The sequence below is a fragment of the Erinaceus europaeus genome, chromosome 3, assembly GCF_950295315.1.
Source record: "Erinaceus europaeus chromosome 3, mEriEur2.1, whole genome shotgun sequence".
Taxonomy (NCBI): domain Eukaryota; kingdom Metazoa; phylum Chordata; class Mammalia; order Eulipotyphla; family Erinaceidae; genus Erinaceus; species Erinaceus europaeus.
In genome coordinates this window covers 111884734-111908241 of record NC_080164.1, presented here as the reverse complement: position 1 = coordinate 111908241, position 23508 = coordinate 111884734, and the positions used below count along the sequence as shown (strand labels likewise).

The 23508-nt window shown below is 39.0% G+C and overlaps 1 protein-coding gene across 2 annotated transcripts in view; it reads left to right on the top strand.

Moving 5' to 3' along the window:
- Window positions 1-23508, top strand: part of CCSER1 (coiled-coil serine rich protein 1) — a 615589-nt gene that overhangs the window by 348466 nt on the left and 243615 nt on the right. The window lies entirely within an intron of this gene.

Here is a 23508-nt window from a genome sequence, read left to right as displayed (position 1 = left end):
AGAGGATTTCTATAGGTATTTTTTAGAGTGAAAAAATGTGTGACCAAAGAACACATTTAGAGAAACTGTAGCCAGTATATCTTAAAGTAGCTGTTGGTTATTTAGCAGGGCAATATACTTGGTGAAAAGAAGACAGTCTATCATTTAAAAGACAAGATAATTACAAAAAGCAACTATCAATTCTCACCTTTCTAATGAGGAAAAAAAAAGATTAGTTCTATTCACATTTACTGGAGTTACCAGTGAAAAGAAACTTAGGGTACCATCACAATGAAGATTCACCGTGCAGGCAACTCCATTTTAAAGCAGTGTGACTCCACATTGAAACAAAGCTCAGATAAGTTTCCAGCACGGACCTCCTGCTGTTGGATTTTCTCTACTGTAAAACAGTTAGAAAAAATGTTGATTCATACTCCCAGAGGGATAAAGAAAGAGAAGCTTCCTATGGAGGGTATAGGACACAGAATCTGGTGGTGGAAACTGTGTGGAATTGTACCCTTGTTATCTTATAATCTTGTTAATCATTATTAAATCACTAATATTTTTTATATTTATTTTCTCTTTTGTTCCCTTGTTGTTTTTTCATTGTTGTTGTAATTATTGTTGTTATTATTGATGTCATCGTTGATGGATAGGGCAGAAAGAAATGGAGAGAGGAGGGGAAGACAGAGAGGGGGAGAGAAAGATAGACACCTGCAGACCTGCTTCATCGCCTGTGAAGCGACTTCCCTGCAGGTGGGGAGCCCGGGCCTTGAACCGGGATCTTTACGCGGGTCCTTGTGCTTTGCGCCATGTGCGCTTAACCCGCTGCGCTGCCGCCTGATCCCCAACAGTTTTTTTTTTAAAGCTAGTCTTTAGAATCATCGATGTCCTTTACCCTTCTAAATATCAGAATAATTGATAGAATATACAACTCTATCTAAGTATGATTTGAGAAGCAATAAGTCACAGAATTGTCTACTGTGAGCCAATATGTGGTGTGTGTGTGTGTGTGTGTGTGTGTGTGTGTTTGTGATGTTCCTTCTAGATCATAAAGGATCTATTAAAATACAAATTTTAGGACCGGGTGGTGATGCCCATGGTTGAACGCATATGTTAAAATATAAATTTTGGTGGTGGGGCGTTGTTGCAGCGGGTTAAGCGCATGTGGCTCAAAGCACAAGGACCTGTGCTGTGCTGACCAAAATGCATGTGTCTTATAACCTTATTCTGCATGCTAATCCCAAATCATGTAGTCAGGTGTTGGGGGTAAGGAGTGACTGTTTAACAATCTTATAAAAACTGCAGGCAGTTATGGAGGACACAAGCAACTTCCAAAGCAAAATAAAGTCACTACTAGCAAAGAAAGGAGTCTGGTTTCTTCATGCTCAAGAAATTTGTAATAAATGCTGCACATAATGAAATGCAATATAATAATAATAATAATAATAATAATAATAATAATACATTCTTACACTATTTTAGCCATTGCTAAAAAGTTGCCTCTAGAAACATGAATAGTTTATAACATGCCCCACTAACACATCCCTTGGGTCATACACTTCAAGGATGCTAGGACTTTTAAATACAAATTGTCTTCATTTATAGTTCACAGAATAAATTGTTACAATTCCCTCCTCTTCTATTGATGAAATCTTCTATAGAAACTATTGATGATTGAGAGAAAACATGCTGTAGATAGAACTAAAATGATTCCAGAAATTGCTCTGGGGTAAGGTTAGCTTATATTTTCCAATTGTGATATGTTTGTGACTTTTAGAGTTTGAATCTTTGTCTAACAGCTGCTGCTGGAGGGAGCAAAGAGTTTAGGACACAGATTCTGGAAACAAGCCATTTGGATTTAAAGCCTGATTTGGGGGCCTTGATAGTGGTGTGCCTGGTTGAGCACACATTGTTATCATGTTCAGGGACTCAGGTTTGAGCCCCCAGAGCCCCACAGGCAGGGGGACACTTCAAGAGCATTGAGGCAGATCTGTGGATATCTCCCTGTCTTCTATATATTCCTCTACTCTCTCAATTTTTCTCTGTCCTCTCAAATAAAACAAAAGGATAAATAAAAGGGAAAAAATGGCCACTGGGAGTGGGGGATCTATAGTTCTGGCACTGAACTCCAGCAATAATTCAGGTGGCAATAAAAATTATAATGATCTTTTAAAGCCTGGTTTTGTTATTGGCATCTCATTTGAGGAAGACTTGGGTCTTCCTTGGTAAATTGTTATTATGATAGTTGACTTAGAAATATTAAAACAGGTGAAGCCACTAGGCCTACAGCATAGTTCCATAGGGAGTATAATATATTTTGTTTTTAAAACTTTTTATTATGATCTTTACTTATTAATTGAATAGAGACAGCCAGAAATTGAGAAGGAGATAGAGAAGGAGAGAGACAGAGTGACACCCGCACCCCTGCTTTATTACTTATGAAGCTTCCCCCCTGCATAGAAGGACTGGGGGGGCTTGAACCTGGTTCCTTGCATATTGTATGTTCAACCTGGTGTGCTACCACCTGGCCCCCCCATAATACATTTAATGCCTAAAGCACAGAAGATCCCAGGTTTAATCCCTTGCACCACCATAAACCAGTTAAGCAGTGCTTTGGCGGCAAAAACAAAAAAACAAACAAAAAAACCCTTGAAATGTCATATAGGATCCCTATGGGTGGCTCACCTGGCAGAGCACATATGTTACCATGTGAAAAGACCTAGGTTCAAGCCCCAGGTCTTCTGAAGTTTTTCCCCTAGGACCTATGGGGGAAAAACTTCAGAAGTAGTGGAGCAGTGCTGCAGTTGCAGTTGTCTCTCTTCTCACTCAGTTTCAAAAAAGAAAAAGAAAAGAAAGAAGGGGGGGAAGTGGAGGGATAGACAACTAGATACCTCTGGGAGTGATGGAGTCCTTGTGCAGACACAAAGCATCAGCGGCAACTGTGGTCACTAAAAGAAAAAAAAAAAAAAATCTGTGATATAATGTGTGCTGATAATTTGAAATTTTTGTTCTTTCTGGGCACTAAAGATTAGATTAAAATAATCTAATACTTTAATTCTGTGAAGATATTTTTTGGAAATAAAACTTGATTTAATTCTAAGGAATGTGTTTTCTGTCATCCTTCCTTAATGAGTAGTTGTCTCTGCAAAAGGAGCAAAGTGGAGATTTCCTTTGGTCCACTCTGCTTTGCATATGTGAGCAAGAGGACTTGTCTTTTCCCTTTCATTCTCATCTTTCTTTCAAAGCAGTAAAATACTGATAACTATCTGTGTTTCTCCTGCTCCTGTGATGAAAACAGACTATGCCACCAGCACCTACTGTTATCTGGTTCCAAATGTCAAGGATACTTCAGCATAGGAATAATGAACCAGAGATAACATTCAAAGAGGAATATATTGAAGCCAAAGATAGAGCCCACCTATCTAAATATCTGTGTCTTCCGGAGTTGAGAAAAGAATCAGTCAACAATATCTGAAGCATTTCTCAGACCTGACTGATCTAACCTTGTGAAATATAGCCACATGCCAGGGTTCTGTGTTTGGCCTGAGTTGATGAATAATGGATGGGTAATTCAGCTCCTTTAAGCTGCATCATTTAAGTCACTTCAGTGATGGCACTCTGTCTTTATGTTACACCTTTCAAGGTCTCCCTTACACTCCCTCACTACCCTCAAGGATTTTTTGTTTGTTCCTTGCAACAGATATTTCTATTTTGACAAGTTCTGTACCATGCCCTATATTTTTAGTTTACACAAATGATCTGTTATTTGTACAATGGCAAAAAATAAAAGAGAAAGAGAGAGAAAGAGAAGGCCTGTGTGCCTCCTCCCCATTCATGATCCATGCGTAATGTTGGATAGTGAACCAAGTGACTCCTTTGCTAGAGTTAGCAGCAGTCTAATGTTCTGCATGTTGACAGTGTTTTTGCTAAGGTTGTAATTGTCACTAATTTTTAGTTTTGTGATTAATACAGTTGGCATCTTTTCTTTACCACTCATAAAGTTGCTGTAAGATGACATATATCTTATTTTTTAGGACATTAGTAGAACTAAGCTCTGGATAAGTACTTATTGGTTGAACGCATGCATCCATGCATATATTGGCTGGTTTAAATGTGTAGTCAAAGCCAGTGGGACTCTTCACTAGGGCCTTTCAGTAATTTTACCTCCACTATCTGATTGAAACATAGATGGTCAGAAAGATGATTCAGAAATATTGTAAAACCTATGTTTTATAATATGTTTAGATTTTTATTCAAAGTAAAATGGAATTCTAGAATAACCAGAAAATTCACGCCTAGATATTGCACTAAAGCAATCTTAGAATAGGATTGGTTTGCAGTACAAGCTATTTCCTTTTTAGAACTTTTTATTTTTTTTTTCTCCAGGGTTATCACCAGGGCTCTGTACCTGCAATATGAATCCACTGATCCTAATAGCCATTATTTCTTTTCCTTTATTTCTTTTATTTTTCTATTTTATTCAATAGACCAGTGAGAATTTGAGAAGAGAGGAGGAGATAGAGAGAGTGAGAGGAAGATAGAAACCTGCAGACCTGCTTCACAGCTTGTGAAGAATCTCCCCCTGCAGGTGGAGCAGGGCCTTGAACCCGGGTCCTTGCACTTAGTACAATGTACACTTAAGTGGGTGCGCTATACAGAATAAAAAATACCTACAAGCATAAACAACAATCTGTAGTGTGTCTGTATATTTGTACTTGCCTATAGATTTTTTTTTTTTTGCCAGAGTACTGCTTAGCTCTAGCTTATGGTGGTGAAGGGTGATTGAACCTAGGGCTTTGGAGCCTCAGACATGAGAGACTCTTTGAATAACCATTATGCTGTCCCCCCTGCTGCATGTGGGATTCTTTAAATAATAATCTTGGGAGCTCTTTGCTGAACTTTATGAGACTTTCATCTCTACATTTATTGAATCTAGTTCTTTCCATCAGTAACATAAACTTTAAACTGGATATTGCTTGTGGATCTATGTACTCTGCAACCTTACAATCTTGTAACCATTTTTTTTTTAAAAAATAAGTCAATTAACTTAAAAAAACATAAAAAATAAAAAAACATAAAATATATCTTAACCTCAAATTATTCACAGTAGAAAAAGATATGTAAAATTTATCAAAAGAAAAGAGAATTATTGCTTTAAAGAAGTAAAATCACTTAAAAATTGTGCTGTATGACATGCATGTCACTTATATTAATAACATGAATATAATTAGCAAACACATTCTAGAAATAATTTTACATTATTCACAGTGTGATAATGCTTAAATAAATTTCTAATTAATGGAGTTTCTTGGTATCCATCCTAAGTGATTAATATACTAGGTGTAATAAAACACGTACATGCAGTGATACTTAGTGCAAAATGATATAAAAATCAGAAATGAGGGTAATATAGGTCTAATATATAGTGGGGACTACAGTTATTAACCGGGTGCTGTATACTTGAAATGTGCTAGGGGCAGATTTTTAAAAAAATATATTATTAGTGATTTAATAATGACTGACAAGATTGTGGTATAAGAGAGGTACAATTCAATACATTTCCCACCACCAGTGTTCCATATCCCCTCCCCTCCACTGGAAGTTTCTGTATTCTTTATCCCTTTGGGAGTATAGACCAAAGATCTTTATGGGGTGCAGAAGGTGGGAGATCTGACTTCTGTAATTGCTTCTCCTCTGGACATGTACATTGACAGGTTGCTCCATACACCCAGGCTGCTTCTGTCTTTCCCTAGTGAAGTAGGGCTCTGGGGAGGTGAGGCTCCAGAATACATTGGTGAGATCGTCTGCCAGGGAAGTCAAGTTGGCATCATAGTAGCATCTGCAACTTGGTGGCTGAAAAGCATTGAGATATAAAGAAGAAAAAATTGTTTAATAATCAGGAACCAAAAAGTAAGAGTATAGCAGATGAAATTTGGGGTCTTCATGTTGGAAGGAGCTAGAGAGTCTATTTTAGGTATATTCTAAGGGGCCCATAACTTTACTAATTTTTTACTGAGCCCAACAGTTAACATGCAGGTGGTGGGCTAGGAGCATTGTCTGGGAAAATGGTGTTAGAGTTAAGGATAGGCCTAGAAAGCTGAATCAAGGCAGAGAGAAGTTCCCAAATTTGGGCAAAGTATATAAATACCATTAACTGTAAACCCCATTGATCTGACCTATGGCCCATGTCTATTCATATTTAGCACAGGACACTGCGCAACCTCTGCATCCCCATCAGTCTGAGCTCACATTCCATGGGCATAGTTAGGAACATTCTAGGCTACACTCCTTTCAGAACCAGCCTTCTTTGAGTAGCATAGAATGTTTGCCCAGCCTCCCTCCAGAGAGTGGGGCAATTTCTACCACTCTTGTTCTACATTGAGGGCAATGTCCTATAGAGGCCCACAAGAGGGTCTTTGATGTTGTGTCGATGGAGATGACCAGTGATGGTGGAGAGAGGAATCTGCTAGAGGTCTAAGCCCATCATACTTATGTGGGAATTCAAGGATTCCCTGAGTAGGATTCCCCCAGATGAAGGGCTGGTCTGGTAGTGACCAAAAGGGCCATCATTAAAGTTTGCCAGTCTCCAGCATTTGTAGACCTTACTTTATCTGAAGGGAGTAGGTGAGGAGGGTATCTAGCTCTAAGTAGAGAATATTTGTTTAAGTACTTTATGGTGTCTTTTTAAGGTCTTTCTACTTGCTTGCTACACTTGTTGAGTCACTGTAGACTATTGCACACTTTTACTTTAGTGTATATATTTTCTCCCAACTTATGGATACATGTGTACATGTGACCTATCTCATTGCTCCTGGTCTATATCTAGGTTCTGTAACTTTGTTAGGAAGTGCACCACACAAAATGAAACCAAAGAGTCCTGTAAGCTGGGAAAGGTCTCAACCAAATATTGGAGCTGGAGGGTTGACAATCCCAAGCCTGGCATCTGTGGACACTACTACTCCTAGATAAGGAGTAGATCTTAAGCATTCTCACCACAGGAGGCAAAAGTGTCAGCTATGTGAGGTGATAGGTGTGCTGTGTTATCAGTGGCAATCGCGTAAAAATATATATGCATATTAAATAATTGTATTGTGGATATGAATGAACAGAATTATTTTGCCCATTATTCCTCAGTAACATTGGGGAAACTGACGATCCTTCCTAGCCGACTGAATCCACATGGATCCCAGTCACTTTCAAAGCCAGCAACAAGCAGCTCCTGACAGCTTTCAACCTGACGCTGTTGACTGGCTATGGAAGAAGGGCAAATGCTAGAAGAAGAAGAAGATTGGACAGATAACAAAGAACACACAAAAAATTAAAAATACCCCAGTAGCAATCATTGGAGAACAGATAGAAAATACCTACTTGGTGAAAGTTTTCAGTTAAAAAAATAAGTAAATGAAATAATATAAACTAGATGTTAACATCATATGTGAAAACAAGAATTAAATAGATTGGGAGGAAGTAAAGTATGTGGCTTTAACAGTCTGAGGGACTCACTATTCCAGGATCAGTGAAAAGAGAATATGCAAATACAGATATGCTAAAATCTCAGCCCTGCTAAAAGATGGTGAGATGTGGAGAAACTAGCACTGCCTGGAGCTCAGAACAGAACTCTGTGCCTTCTTGCTGTGTGGCACATAGAAAATCAATTTAACTTTGAGCTTTCATGTGTATTAATTGGCAGTGTTTAGCAAGATCCACTGCAATGCTTATTACCACTAAATTTGGCTATTCCATTGATTTATGTGGTGCCTAAGCTGTGCTGCAAGATTTGGTGGCTATATTAATAAATAAGGAAAGGGGCAGGGGTAGATAGCGTAATGGTATGCAAGGAGACTCTCTACAGTCCCAGGTTTTAATTTACCGAACCACTATCAGCCAGAGCTGAGCAGAGGTGTGATTGCTTTCTCTGATTAAAATAAAACATGTTTGGGCTGGGTGTGGTGCACCTGGTTGAGTGCAGGTTACAATGCATAAGGACCCAGGTTAGAGTTCCCAGTCCCCACCTGCAGGGGGAAAGCTTTATGAGTGGTGAAGCCATGCTGCAAGTGTCTCTCTGTCTCTCTCCCTCTGTCTCTCCCCATACCCTCTTGATTTATGGCTGTCTATCTAATAAATATAGATAAGGAATAAAATTTAAAATAAATACAATATTAAAAATAAAATATTTTATTTATTTTAAATTTATTTTGAGGGCTACATGCACTTTACATTTATTTTTTAATTTTTATTGGTAATTTAATACTAATTTACAAAATTACATGTTAACAGGAGTATAATTCCGTACTGTTCCTACCACCAGAGTTTTGAATCCCTAATCCTTCCATTACAAGCCTCCACAGTTCTCCCAAGTTTATAGACATTGGTTGACTATCTTCTTTACAACTATCTGTCTATATTTGTACATAATTGCCCCCATTTTCTTCCAGGTCCAGTTCTCTCTTCCCTTCCAGGCCACTCATAACCCTATAACTACATCCAAATGTCCCTCCCTTTTTCCTCCTCTTTCTGTGGGCCCTAATGGAGCTGGAGTTTAGAGCCCTCTTAACCTCTTCCTCCTATCACTTCTCTCCCACCAGGAGTACGGATCAAAATTGGTAAAACATATTTTATCCCCAGCAGCATCATGAGCCTGAGCTGAGCAGTGAGTGCTCTGGAAAACATAAATAAATAAATCAAAACCAGGCAAATACTGTTCCCATTTCCTTGGAATATGCTAAGATAAATATAGCCATTACACAAATTATCTCCCTCCCTCCCATAATTTCCTTCCTTTCTTCCTTTCTTTCTTTCTTTCTTTCTTTCTTTCTTTCTTTCTTTCTTTCTTTCCTTCCTTCCTTCCTTCCTTCCTTCCTTCCTTCTTTCTTTCTTTCTTTCTTTCTTTCTTCCTATCCTTATTGTAATTTTAGATACTGACAGAGAAAGCAGGGAGGGAAGAAGGGAGGGAGAGTGTGTATGTGCATAATACTGAAGCCTCCTTCAGTGCTGTGGGGGCCAGGCTCAAGCCCCCGGTTGCACACATGGCAAAGCAACACACTACCGAAATAAACTCTTTTGCTGGCTTCACAAATTCTTATACACTACTCCACTGCTATTTCTAGATTTAATGCCCTTATTATAAAATGTTCTCTAGTATTTAGACTGGTTAGGATGCTATAAACTTCACATCAAAGAGAAAATCCTAACCCAGTGTTCAAATTAAATAGTCAAAACTCTGTCTAACAAATCCACATATGGCTGATGGTGTTGCAGGCGAGGGGGGGGGGGGTGTTCTTCATTGCTAATTCCCAGAATGGTCATCAAGGGGGTATATATATATTCTTATTTTACTACAGCTGAATCTCTTTCTGTTTACCAAGTACACAAGATTTCCCAGCAATGCATAAAGATAAAACAATATCCAAAAGAAAAACAAAACAAACATCTCTTTCCTGGGTCTCTTAATTAAACAGAAATTTCTGCTTGAAGACCCCTCCCCCCCCGCCCCCACTGGGTTCTGTCATTTCTTGAAGCTTCATTAAAGCTTCAGGAAAGCCAGCAATTGTATAAACTCAGGAATGATTTTGTTTTTATTTTAAAGATGCAGCAACAGTGACGAGGTGTAAATAAATCGCAAACAAGCAGTGAACCTATCCATTATACTTTTTTTTCCCTTTTAGTAGGTATCTTGTTTTTTTCCTATTTACTCACCATGTTTATTGTTCCTTTAAGACATGAAATGTACTTATACCAATGTTGAAATCCTTATCTTCTAGTTTCAGTATGTGGGTCATTTCATCAGTTATTGTCTGTAAATTGTTTTCTAGCTTTTCTGCAGGCCTGTATACTACACTATTTTATCAGACATTGTTGATGATGGATGGCATATTTTTGAGAATCTTTATTGTCTTTTTTTAAGAGAAAAAAGTCACAGTCATTTAATTTACCAGATAAATCTGATTGACTTTTTGAAGCTTTATAAAAGGTTAGGACTGTCAGGCATGAGAGACAGTGTCATGGTTCTGCAAATGACTTTCATGCCTGTGAGTCTGAGGTCCCAGGTCCAGTCCCCAGTACCACCACCAGCCAGAGCTGAGCAGTGTCCTGCTGTCTCTCTCTCTCTGTTATTTTTATTTGTTTATTTATTTATTTATTGCCTCCAGGGTTATTGCTGGGACTACAGTACTACAAATCCACTGCTCCTAGTGATCATTCCCCCCCCCCATTTTATTCAGTAGGACGAAGAGAAATTGAAGGGGGGATAGAGAAGGAGAGAGAAAGATTGTGAGGTGTCCCCCCTAAAAGTGGGGAGTGTAGGCTAGAACCCTGATCCTTGTGAAGTCCTTGCACTTAATACTAAGTCTGCATGTGTGCTTAACTGGCTGTGCCAGCAGCTGCCCCCCCTTTTTGTATTGCCTTCAGTGTTATTGTTGGGGTTCTGTGCTGGAACTATGAATCCACCACTCTCAGCAGCCACTTATTTTTCCTTTCGCTCTCTTTCTTTTATTCTCTCTCTCTCTCTTTTTAACTAATGATTTTAATAATGATTGACAAGATTGTGGGGTAAGAGGGGTACAATTGCATGCAGTTTCTACCACCGGAGTTCCATATCTCATCCCCTCCATTCGAAGTTTTTCTGTTTTATTCCTCTAGGAGTATGGACCAAAGATCTTTATGAGGCAGAAGATGGGAGGTCTGGCTAGTAGCCCTTGTTGCTTTGTAGGGCTGAGGGCCAGGGTCCTGCCTTTCTCTTCCTGGCAGAGAATTATCTCTGCATCAGTTCTGGATGGACAGTGGATTGCCCACTGAAGACCTTTGTTACTGTTAGATTTTTTTTTCCTAATGTCACTGAATGCATGGGTAGTCAGTAGGAGCACATTTAAACTATCTGTCATCTCTAGGTACCTGCTATTCAATGGTGGAATATTTACCTTAGCAATGTGCAACATGGCTTTGAGTCCCTATGTGTTTTTACCACTTTTATCACAACATTTAAATTTTGCACTCCTTTACAGTCTTGATCTGCAGAATCACAGGGTCCTTGCTTGATTAGGACTTAGGGTGTCTGATTGCAAAGTGTGCAGGGAGGTGCAGTCTTTCTCCCAGTGTTTACTCTCACCCACTGGGTGGCATGTCTCTGAGAACCCAGAAGGGCCAAGCTTTCTATTTCACCTTCATCCCTTCCCCTGTGGGGGAAAAGACATGGAGGTCAAGCAAGCATCCTGTTTGAGTGCTGCCTCAAAGCACCCCTGAATAGCACCTTTGACAGGAGTCTCCTATCTTTCTCACTATCTGCAGAGAGACTGTGGGGAGGTTGGAGGGGCAGAGTGGAGAAAGGGCTTGAATGAGCAGTCATGTGGGTGGGAGAGAAGGTAGGAGGTCATGGGAAGGAGGAGTCTGATGATGTCATAGGGAAAGGAGGCAGGAGAGAAAGAACGGCAGAGGAAGTCAGGGGTGGGGCCATCAGAAGAAGTGGGAGTAAATGGTGGGCATGTGGGATGGTCAAGCAACATGGCTACAACCACAGTTGGCCATTCTCTGGTGGACCCTGACTATATAGGGAGGTCAAGTGTGCAATGGGGAGGTGGGGTCCACATGCAGGCAACTCAGCTCACTTAGGCTCAGCAGGAAAATACCAGAATATGGGGGTTTCAGAAGCCTTAGAAACAGCATGTGCCTGAGGCAGGTAAGTGGGAAGGTGTGTCTGGGAACCAGGCTGAGGAGGAGCTGTGGGCTCTGCTGGGAAGTTAACCTGTGGCTGCCTCAGAAACAAGGCCCCAGGGTGACATATGTGCAGCTGTTTGGCTGTGGCCAAACCTATAGTTTTATTTATTTATTTATTGTTAGGCTGTTTTTAAAAAATAATTTTCATTAGTGATCTAATAATGATTAACAAGATTGTAGAATAACAGGGGTACAATTTCACAGAGTTCCCATCACCAGAATTCCATGTTCCATACCCTTCATTGGAAGCTTCCCTATTCTTTATCCCTCTGGGAATAGGAACCAAAATTCCTTTTGAGATGCAGAAGGTGGGAGTTCTGGCTTCTATAACTGCTTCTCCATTGGACTTGGGTGTTGGCAGGTTAATCCATACCCTCAGTCTGTCTCTATTTTTCCCTGGTGGGATAAGGCTCTGGAGCAGTGAGGTCGTCTGCCCAGGGAAGTCAGGGTGGCATCATAGTAGCATCTGCAACTGAGGTCCCAGGTTGAATCCTCAACACCACCACCAGCCTGTTCTGTCCCTCTTTCTCTAAAAAAAAAAAAAAAAAAAAAGATATGTAGAAGCAGAAAAATCTCACATGAAGTCATGTGTAAATTTAAATTCTTACTAAGTTCTTATAAGCCCTGGATTACAGTGGAGGTTCAGATGCTGCTTCCATTTCTTCCAGAAATTTGGTTAAATAGCCAGGGTCCCTGGTGGTAGTGCACCCAGGTAAGCAAGCATAATACTATACACAAGGGCCTTGGTTCAAGACCCCAGCACCTCACCTGCAGGGGTAACACTTCACAAGTGATGAAGCAGGGTTGCATCTTTTCCTTTCCCCTTTTCCCTTTCTGTCTACCCCTTCTTTTTCAATTTATCTCTGTCTCTGTCCTATTGAATTAAATAGAAAAAAATAAATAAAAAGGAAAAAAGAGCTACCAGGGGCAAGAAAAAAAAAAGACTAAGCAAGGGCTGACAGTGCTCTGGTGAAAGAAAGAAAGAAAGAAAGAAAGAAAGAAAGAAAGAAAGAAAGAAAGAAAGAAAGAAAGAAAGAAAGAGAGAAAGACCCACAGTAAAATGGTAAAATTATTTGAAATACTAGATTTTTCCTAATGTCACTTTCAGAGAAACTATGTTTTGCAAGAAAGATATGGGGAAAATAGCTTTTTTTTAAAATAGTGAGTCATTGATTAGTTTAATTTGATTTCTTAAACAGTTTTGCTAAGTAATGAGATACCAATGACTTTCTTCTAAGTTTTAATTAGTGATTTTATATTGGTTTACAAAGTTACAAGATAACAGGAGTAAAATTCCACACTGTTCCCATCACCAGAGTTCTGTGTCCCCAGTTCCTCCTGGAAGTTATGGCAATTTTCCCAAGGTTACAGATGGATTGACTATTGTCTCTATGATCATATATATATATCTATATCTTATATTTATATATATATTACTCATTTTTTCTATGGTTCTGCCTTCTCTTCCTAAATCACACCTACACCTATTACTACGTCTGAGTGTCCTTCCTATTTTCTTCTTCTCTCTAGGCCCTGATGGATTTGGAGTTCAGAGCCTTTTGGTCCTCATTCCCTAACATTTCTCCCTCTCTGGTATTATGGACCAAAATTCTTTAGGGATACAAAGGTGGGAGTTCTAGCTTCTGTAATAGTTTTTCTTCTGGAGATGACATTTGGATTCCAGTTATTTTTTAAATAGATTTGTAGTTTGGTACCTGTCTTGGAATTACTCAAACTCAGATTTAATTTGCTATGAAAAATCTGGACCCTTTTGAGGTAAGATTCAAGTAGCAATGTTTCCCAAGATATGTTTTATTTATTTATTCATTTATATTTTTATTATTGGATAGAGACAAAGAAAACTTGAGAGAGAAGAGAGATGTAGAGAGGAAGAGAGACAGAGAGACACCTGCAGCCATGCTTCACCACTTGTAAGCTTTCCTCTTGTAGGTCTGTACCAAGGGTTGAACCCAGTTCCTTGTGCCCTTTAATGTGTGCACTCAACCAGATGGTCTCTCAAGATATAAATTTTAAAAACAAGCATTACTATTTTGCAAGTCTACTCAACAAAGCTTTGGACAACATTTTTATGGTTAAGTTCAGTTGCTATGCTAGACAAACAGAGGCTAATTGTACATTTTTATTCCTTGGGGAAAAAAAACAGTTCAGATATCATAGTCCCATTATAAAGTTTAAATCACTAGATCCCTGCCTGCCATAGACACCCACTATAGTGAAAGGTGTTGCTGTACTAAGTAGGAAGTAACTTCAGTGTAAGATAACCTCAGTCTTTTGCAGCTGAAGTGATCTTATATTTTGTAAATAATTTGGCCACCATCCTAGGAAGTTGTCAGGTGATTTCAAGGCTACATGCATGCAGAAAGAGAATTTCTGACTGTCAAAATGACAGTGCCTGTTATAACAAAATTTGGAAAAGATAACAAAAATAGTTTAGTTTGAGTTAAAGGATTTAAATGTCCATTAAACATCTCAGGTTTCTCAAGCTAAAAGTTTCAGGAGTACAGTAAATAACATTTATGAGTTGAGCTGTTGATCTTACTAGATCCCTACATTATTTTGGTTCTACTTCTAGACAGAGAGAAACTTGGTTCAATTCAACTATCATCAAACAGTACTGTTTTTTGCAGCTTCAGTATCACTTTATTGAGGAGATGCTGACTTATAGGATGATTGTTGTCATGTGGCTATGTTTCCACAATTCCCTAAGGTAAGTATGAGTTCACTTCACCCTCTTTCAAGCCATCTTCTTGTTCCATCATAGGACTTTGGCTTCTAAGCTGCCCTTAAAATAGTGCTTAGTTTTTTTTTATTTAATTTTTTATTTATAAAAAGACAACATTGACTAAACCATAGGATAAGAGGGGTACAACTCCACACAATTCCCACCACCAGAACTCTGTATCCCATCCCCTCCCCTGATAGGTTCCCTATTCTTTAACCCTCTGGGAGTATGAACCCAAGGCCATTGTGGGTTGCAGAAGGTGGAAGGTCTGGCTTCTGTAATTGCTTCCCCGCTGAACATGGGACTAAGTCAACACTCACTGAAAACAAAGGAAAACAAAACATGGAGTAAATATTGCTGAGCAATTCTACTGAATATTCATGGAGCTGACAATGGAGGAACTATATATATAGATTTGCTCACTGGAGATTTTGTTGTTTTCATATAGTCATCTTTTAATTCATCCATTTTTATAGTAGTTCTGGTGATTAATAACCCCTGGTATGCCACAATATCTTAACACATCCCCCCCTTTTTTTTGCCAACTTAAGGAGTTATTTTGAAATTTGTCTCCTTTTTTTAAATCACCTGAATATATTCAAAGAGCTGGCAGACAGAACTAGACCATGCATGAACTGTACTAGTCGGTAAGACAGTGAGACCTTCCAGGGCAGGGTAAAGACCTCCTTAATTGTACCCCCCCAGTTATTTTTTTAGATTTTATTTATTTATTTATTTATTCATTCATTCATTCATGAGAAGGATAGGAGAGAGAGAAAGAACCAGATATAACTCTGGTACATGTGCTGCCTGGGATTGAACTGGGAGCTTCCTGCTTGAGAGACTGATGTTTTATCTATTGTACCACTTCCCATACCACACCCCCTGTATTATTACCATATTATTGGCTTTCTGTGTTAGAGGGAACCACAACTATGAATTCAATATTTTTTATTTAGTTCTTGTCAGTTGCAAAGATGGAGTGTTGTGGTTTATATGTTTTTTTCTCAGAGGTGCTGGGACATTTTTGTCTCAGTCTTCTTCTTCTAGCGTTTGCCCTTCTTCCGTAGCCAGTCAACAGCGTCAGGTTAAGCCTCATGTAAAGTTTCGAGACCTCCTTTGAATCTGGAGAGGTGGCAGTCGTTGACTATGTGGGTCATAGTCTGCCTGTAGCCACAGGGGCAGTTCGGGTCGTCTCTGGCTCCCCAGCGATGGAACATAGCGGCGCACCGGCCATGGCCTGTTCAATAGCGATTGAGGAGGGCCCAATCATAACGTGCTAGGTCAAAGCCGGGTTGACGTCTGCAGGGGTCTGTGATGAGGTGTTTGTTCTTTACCTCAGCTGACTGCCAACTCTGTTTCCAAGAGTCTGGAACAGAGAAGTTCAGTGTAGGCGTAGGAGACCAGATTGGATGACGAGACATCAAGCGTTGGACAGGGTGGGCGAAGATATCTGCGTATATTGGCAGGTCTGGTCGAGCGTAGACGTGGGAAATGAACTTAGATGATGCCGCATCCCGACGAATATCTGGCGGGGCGATGTTGCTAAGAACTGGCAGCCATGGAACCGGGGTGAAAGCCAATTGTAAAAAAAAAAACAAAACAACAAACCAAGAGGTAGTTGTTATTATTATTCATCACGTTATTTAAGGTTTCTAAACTTCCCACTCCTGTCAATGCAAACTATAGTTCTCACCTAGACAAGTGTTGTGCACACCCTTTCTGACCTTAAGGCTGTTGAATAGTCCCTTCTTCAACTGCCTCAGCTCAGGTCAGAGTGCAGCTACTCAGAGGGAAAAGGACAGATACTAGATGATCTCACATGAAAAGGCAAGAAAGGGAGACATAGGGTGACCACTACATGGGCTTAAAGGTGTTCCAGTAGAGCTAAGGCTTCTGGACCAAGAGAATGTGAGGGGGGGGGGGGCTGGAGGGAGGGCAGTAGGTACCCAGTGCACTACTGGGAACAGGGACCTGGACTGGTGGTGGGAGTGCTGTGCTGACACGTTATGAGGAGATAAGAAATTGTATCCATGTACTAACAACTGTCTTGTAAGCCATTATTTCACTATCTCCCCAATAAAAATGCTATAAAAAGGTGAAGTTTAAAGAATGTGACTTTCTTTTTTTAATATATATATTATTTTTATGTTTATTTACTTATTTTCCTTTTGTTGCCCTTGTTGTTTTTCATTGTTATAGTTATTATTGCTGTTGTTGTTGGATAGGACAGAGAGAAATAAAGAGAAGAGGGGAAGATAGAGAGGGGAAGAGAAAGATAGACACCTACAGACCTGCTTCACTGTCTGTGAAGTCACTCCCCTGCAGATGGAGGGTCGGGGGCTCGAACCTGGATCCTTATGCCGGTCCTTGCACTTCACTTTGCGCCATGTGTGTTTAACCCACTACACTACCACTTGACTCCCAGAATGTGACTTTCTGTGGTCCTCAGCACTACATATGTAAGAAATGAGTTGTGTTGGATTCTGATCTCTTTCTCATCCTCTTTCTTAGAAGATACATATAGTATTTTGTTGTTATTTGTTTTCTTTTCATTATTTTTTCTTTTTCTTTATTTTCTTTTTTCTTCTTTACCAGAACACTGCTCAGCTTTGGCTTATGATGGTGCAGGGGACTAAACCTGGGACTTTTTAGCCTCAGGTTTGAAAGTCTATTTGCATAACCATTATGCTATTTACCCCCAAATATACATTTATTTTACTTTAACTTTATGTTTTTTTATTGCCTTAAGAATTGTTGCTGTACTTCAATGCCTGCATAATGAATCCACTACTTCTAGTGGCCATTGGATATATTTTTTCTTTTCCAATCTTTTTTTTTTTGTTTGTTTGTTTTAGATAGAGACAGTATTGAAGGGAATGTGGGAGTAATGAGAGGGAGATGAAGAGAGACACCTGTAGCACTACTTCACCACTTGTGAAGCTTCCCTCCCTGCAAGTGGGGGCCAGCATTCTGAACATGAGTCTTTGTGTGTGGTAATATATGCTCAGCTGGATGAACCGCCACCTTGCTCCAATGTAGGTAAATAGGCAGGTAGGTAAGTAGGTAGGAAGGCAGTTAGATAGATAGATCTTTTTAAACTATTTTCATTATTTTTAAATTTTATTTTTTATGAGAGATAAGTTTAGAGTGAAAGACACTGTGAAAAACCAGAGCACTGCCCAGCTCTGGCTTATGGTGGTGCTGGGGACTGAACCTGGGAGCTCCAAGCCTCAGGCAGAACCATTATGCTGTCTTCCCAGCCCTAGACAGATATTTTTTAAAGAATGCTTTTTATTACTTTGGTCTTCTTTGAGATCTGTTTTTCATGCCAGTCGTAAACAGTCTTGAGAAAGATTTGTTTTTCATATGTATGCACATATTAACTATTATTTTGGGGTATAGACTGCTCGAGTGTAAATAGTTATAGTAAGTCTTTGGAGGTTAGTTACTGTATTCTATTAATCTCTGAAACTTCATCCACCACTGGTTTGCTGGGTTCAGTGGGGATGCTTTCAACAGTGGCTGTGGTAAAATATTATCCTTCTCTCTTATTGGAATTTTGAAGTTTCAAACTTTGAAGTACTGAACAAAATAGTAATTTCTTTGTTCTAAATACATATCTGTACATATTCTATGAAGTATAACCCTGGATAGGGGTAGATAACATAAAGAGTAGGCAAAGAGACTCTTGTGTCTGAGGCTCCAAAGCCCAGGTTCACCATCAGAAGCCAGAGCTGAACAGGACTCTGCTAATAGAAATCAATCAATCAGACAAAGAAAGAAAATAAAGGGAAATATGATCCCAAGTATATAATCTTGGAACTGCAAAGATCCATATATGTGTGACTGCTAAACTATAGCTATAGGCTGACGGATTTGTGTAAATCCTTTAAATTAATGGCCCAGGAAGTATTACAGTTGATAAAGCCTTGGACTCTCAAACATGAGAGCCTGAGTTCAGTCCCCAGCATCACATGTGCCAGCATGATGCTATGATTCTCTGCCCTTTTCCCTCTTCCGTCTCTTACATATAAATAAAATTCTTTCCAAAATTCTTGGTGGCACACCTAGTTGAACACACATATTACAGTGTACAAGGACCTGGGTTCAAGCCCCCCAGTTCCTACCTGCAGGGGGAAGCTTCAGGAGTGGTGAAGAAGGTGTCTATCTCTCTCTTAGTCCCCCCACTCCCCTTACAACTTCTCTTTTCTCTATCCAAAAATAAATAAAATTATTAATCCTGAAGTTAATCTTGGAATTTTATGCAAGTATGGTTTCTAAAATTGTTATCATTCTTCACTAATATTTAAAACCATGATTGGATATATAGGTTAAAATAAATAACATTCTGAGAGGAATGTTTAAAGAATTAGATTAATTCCTTTTATTGTAAGAATTCAGGGCAATATTCAACTTTGGGCAGTAGCACTATGACACACAGAAGTTCCCCACCTTGCAGACAAATATCTCCAAACAAATGAGACTTGTACTCATACATTATTTCAAGGAATCATGTTTTTTACTAGTATATTCATTTATTCAGCTTCAATTATACAGTTATTTGCTGAGCCAGTCTGCTATGTTCTTGATGCAAGGCTGGTTTACAATGTAAACGTGATCAATCTTTGGGTAATAATCACAACTAAAATACTGCTACATATGCTCCAATTTATAATACTTATATAACTCCATGTTTTCTGCACTGGTATTAGAAAAAATATAAAAGATACTAAAATAAAATCTAAACCTTTAATAAAGATTATATAATTCACAAATCTTATATAATAAAATCAGTCTGTCATATTAAATAAAATTCATTAAAGTGAAACTATAAAATATCCTTTATATAAATATTATTTTATTCTGCACAGAATGCAGAGTTGAGTAATGATTTGGAATTGCAGTGCACTGCCTGTATTCCTTCTAAATTCTGTCCCTCGATTGCCATGGAACTTAATCTGTCTACAACGCAAATCACTCAGCTGTGGAATTAGAATTATGACAGTACCTACTTAAAGAACTTTACTGTGGCCCAGGAGGTGGCGCAGCAGGGAAAGTATTGGACTTTCAAGCATGGGGTCTCCACTTTAACCTCTAGGATTACATTCTCTGGTGTACTCTGTTCTTCCTCTCTCTTTCTCAAGAAATCAGTAAATCTTTTTAGAGGCTTTGCATGTGTACACATGGAGTATATGTTGTCATACACAAAAACCCAGGTTCAAGCTCTCTGCCCCCACCTACAGAGGGGAGCTTCATAAGTGATGGGTGAAGCAGTGTTGTATCTCTCTCTCTCTCTCTCTCTCTCTCTCTTCCTCTCTCTCTCTCTTTCTCTCTCTCCCCACCCTCCCTCGCTATCTCTTTCTCTTTTACTTCTGTCCTTTTCCCTCTCAATTTCTCTTTGTGTCTGTCCAAAATAAATAAAAGTTTAAATAAAGTACATAAATTAAAAAATAAGGAAACAAAGTTTTTAAAAAGCAAGTTTTAGTGACTATCAATCAAATAGTTTAACATATAATCAATTATAGGAGTGCCTAAGAGGAAAACATAAAGCAGAACTTGGACTGGATTGCACCAAAGTAAAGGATTCTGGGAGTAGAGGTTGTTCAGGTCCTGGTGCATGATGGTAGAGGATGACCTAGACTGAGGGTGAGAGTATTATGCAGAAAACTGAGAAATTTTACACATGTACTTGTTGGTATGCTTCTAAATTCTGCTTCTAAGACCTCTTCTGTTTCATTGGTTTAATCCCCCTGCTTAACACTGTATTCTATTTACATAACCACTGTTAACTAAGCACCGCCCTGCCTCCAGGGCATTGGTTTAATCCTCACTGTTTTGCACACTTTTTCCTTTTCCCCACCCCCTATCCTACGTGCATCCTCTTTGGACCTGACTCTTCCTCCTCAGGATAGATAAGGACAAGACTGTGATTAGAGATAGCTTAGATTGCATTGTGTTCCACATGAATAAAGACTGAACAGCGTACCACTCAGCCATGAGTCCCTGGTCATCTCTCTCTCCCACCCGTGAAGCTAGCCTGACATGTACTAACAAGTGCACCCCCTAAAAATAATGGAAGAAGTGCCTGAGAAATACTGTTGTACACATATGGAAGTCATATGGTTAAAAGGAAGAAGACATCTCTTGCAAGCATGCTCTGGTTAATTCACCCACTGATCTCCTTTTTACTAAGTCTGGAAAATGTTTCTTCCTTGGAACTCTTGTTTTCTCATATGTAAGATGCCTTTTGTTTTCTCATATGTAAGATGCTCCTAACAAAGACATGGACTTTATCCAAGGTATGAATGATTGAACACCTGTGAAGTAGTTCCTAGTCAGTATCCATGACAAACCCTCAAGATCTGTTGGCTAGGAGGACTCCTGATTCCAAGATTTCACTGCAGATCATAGAGCCAGGAGAGCTGTTAGCATCTTACCACCTGAAAGAGCAGTTGTGTTCATTATCTTTATGAAAACAAGTAATTGAATACAATTCAAATGTGTGTTTTATTAACTATACAGTGACTCATGAAGTCAGACCCATGGTAAATGATCAGATTTGAGTAAAATCAACTGAGAGTTTGTGTCTTCATTTGCATAGTTGCCTGACTTTATTGACATATTCCAAAGCTATTGTGTCCTTTTCAGATTAGATTGCTAAGTGATCATCTCACAATTCAGAAAATAGCATACATGGAAGCTATCCGCATTGAACATAAATCCTAAGATACTTCATGAATTTCTTGAACCGTATTGTCATATTAACCGTGAATACTATATAGAACCCTTGTCTTTCTTGAAGGGAAGTCAACTTAGGCAAATTTGTAAGAGAAGCCTTTCTTCTTTGATGCCTCTTTTAATGTCACTTAGATTTGTTTGTCATCTGCATAGTTTAAAACTGTCATTCCTAATACCTTTGCTTTTACATATATCTTCAGTGTAAACCATGGTTGATCTTCAGATGTCTTATTTTAATTATCAAGTAGGACAGAAATCAGTGTATGTGCTTCCTATACTAAATGCCGAATGATTATGTTATAAACTTGCTATTTGCATATATAATCTGTGTATCCCAGTTGTGTCACTAGTTTCACTTAATAACCCAATGTGTATTAGTTTTTGTTACTCATCAAAATTGCTACTTATTGAATTAGAGGTTTAAAATAATAATTACATTTGTTTCCCTTTACCTAACCCGAGGTTTTTTTTTTTTTTTCTTTTCTTTTTTCTGTTCTATTAGGAAAATAATGATTTACTGTCAGTTGTCACATGAGGTCTGCATACTATTCCCGTCATCAACCTAGATTAATTACTAGGGCCAGATTCTTCTTTTCAGCCAGATATTTATTTTTTTAATTTATAAAATGGAAATATTGACAAGACTACAGGATAAGAGGGATACATTTCCACACAATGTATAGCTCCATATCCAATCCCCTCCCTTGATATCTTTCCTATTCTTTATTCTTCTGGCAGCATGGATCAAGGATCATTGTGGGGTACAGAAGTTAGAAGGTATGGCTTCTGTAATTGCTTCTCTGTTCAGCCAGATTTTTAGCTCATTTCCCCCAAATTTTTTATATGAAGTTCCTCTCCCCGTGCTTCTTTTGGCTTTCAATATATCTTTTTCTTGTGAAACTGGGGTCACATGCACACACAATTTCATTGTTCTAGCTTGTTTTTTGATAAAGACAGAGGGGAAGAGAGATACTGTACTACCAAAGCTTCTGCTAACACTCCTCACATGGAGCCTTGGCTCTAACAATTGGACCAAATGAGGCGCTCACCCTCTCTAAGAGTCCTCACTACCTCCCAGCTGTTACTACTATACTGTTACTGTGTACAAGTGAAAAGTTACAGCAAATCTGACTTCTTTTTCTTTCTTTCTTTCTTTTCTTTTTTCTTTTTCTTTTCTTTTTTTTTTTTTTTTTGCACATTTTCATCTCTGCCTGGACAATTTCTCCATGATTTCCACCCCAAGCAGAGAGACAGAGAGAGAGGCAGCAACATCATAGCACCAGAATCTTCCCCCTGTGTCTTGCTACTCCCACACAGTGCTGGAGCCTGAACCTGAGCCACGCACATGTCATGGGACATCTATCCACTGACCCTCAAGTTCCTTCTTCCCTTTCTTCTTTCCTTCCTTCCGACCTCCCCTCCCTTCTGCCTTATCTCTTCTTTCTTTCTTTCTCTTTTTCTTTTCTTTCTTCTTTTTTTCCTCCCTCCCTTCTTTCTCCCTCTCCCTCTTCTTCTCCCTCTCCCTCTCTCTCTTTCTCCACCTCTCTCTCTCTCTCTCTTTCTCCACCTCTCTCTCTCTCTCTCTCCTTCATTCCTGCCTTCCTTCCTTCTTTATTGATTTCTTTCTTTAATTCTATCAGGCTTATTGTTGGGACTGAGCATATGACTCTACAATTCCTCAAAGCCATTTTTATTCCTTCCTAAAATATTTATTATTTATTGTATGGAGACAGATAAATCAAGAGGAAAGGTATAGATAGAGAAGTAGAAAAATATCTGTGGTAAAAAAATATCTTCACTGCTTGTGAAGTTTTCCTTCTGTGTATGGGAAAGAATACGTATTGTTATTGTTACTGAGCTACACAACATCACTATAGATTAAGAAAGGTCATATAATCAATCACACATGGGGATAGGGGAGACAGGAGAGTGGTTATGCAAAGAAACTCATGCATGAAGCTCCAAGGCCCCAGTTCCAATCCCCCACACCACCATAAGCCAGAGCTGAGCAGGGTTCTGAAAAGAATAATTAATTAATCGATTAATTAAAAATAAATGAACAAGTAATAATATACAAATAGTCATGCTGCTAATAAGTCTAGAGCTAGGATTGTAGTAAAAAAAAACACTGAGTAGAGAGTGCTGATTACTGTAGTATTGCAGCCTTCCAATGGAGGGGATGGGACACAGATATCTGGTGGTGGGAATGGTGTGGAATTGTACCTCTGTCATCCTACAATCTTGTTAAGCATTATCAAATCACTAATAAAAAAAAGTGACGTGAGGAGCCGAGGACTGGACCTACAGGCACTCAGTTCCTTCCTTCCCTTTTT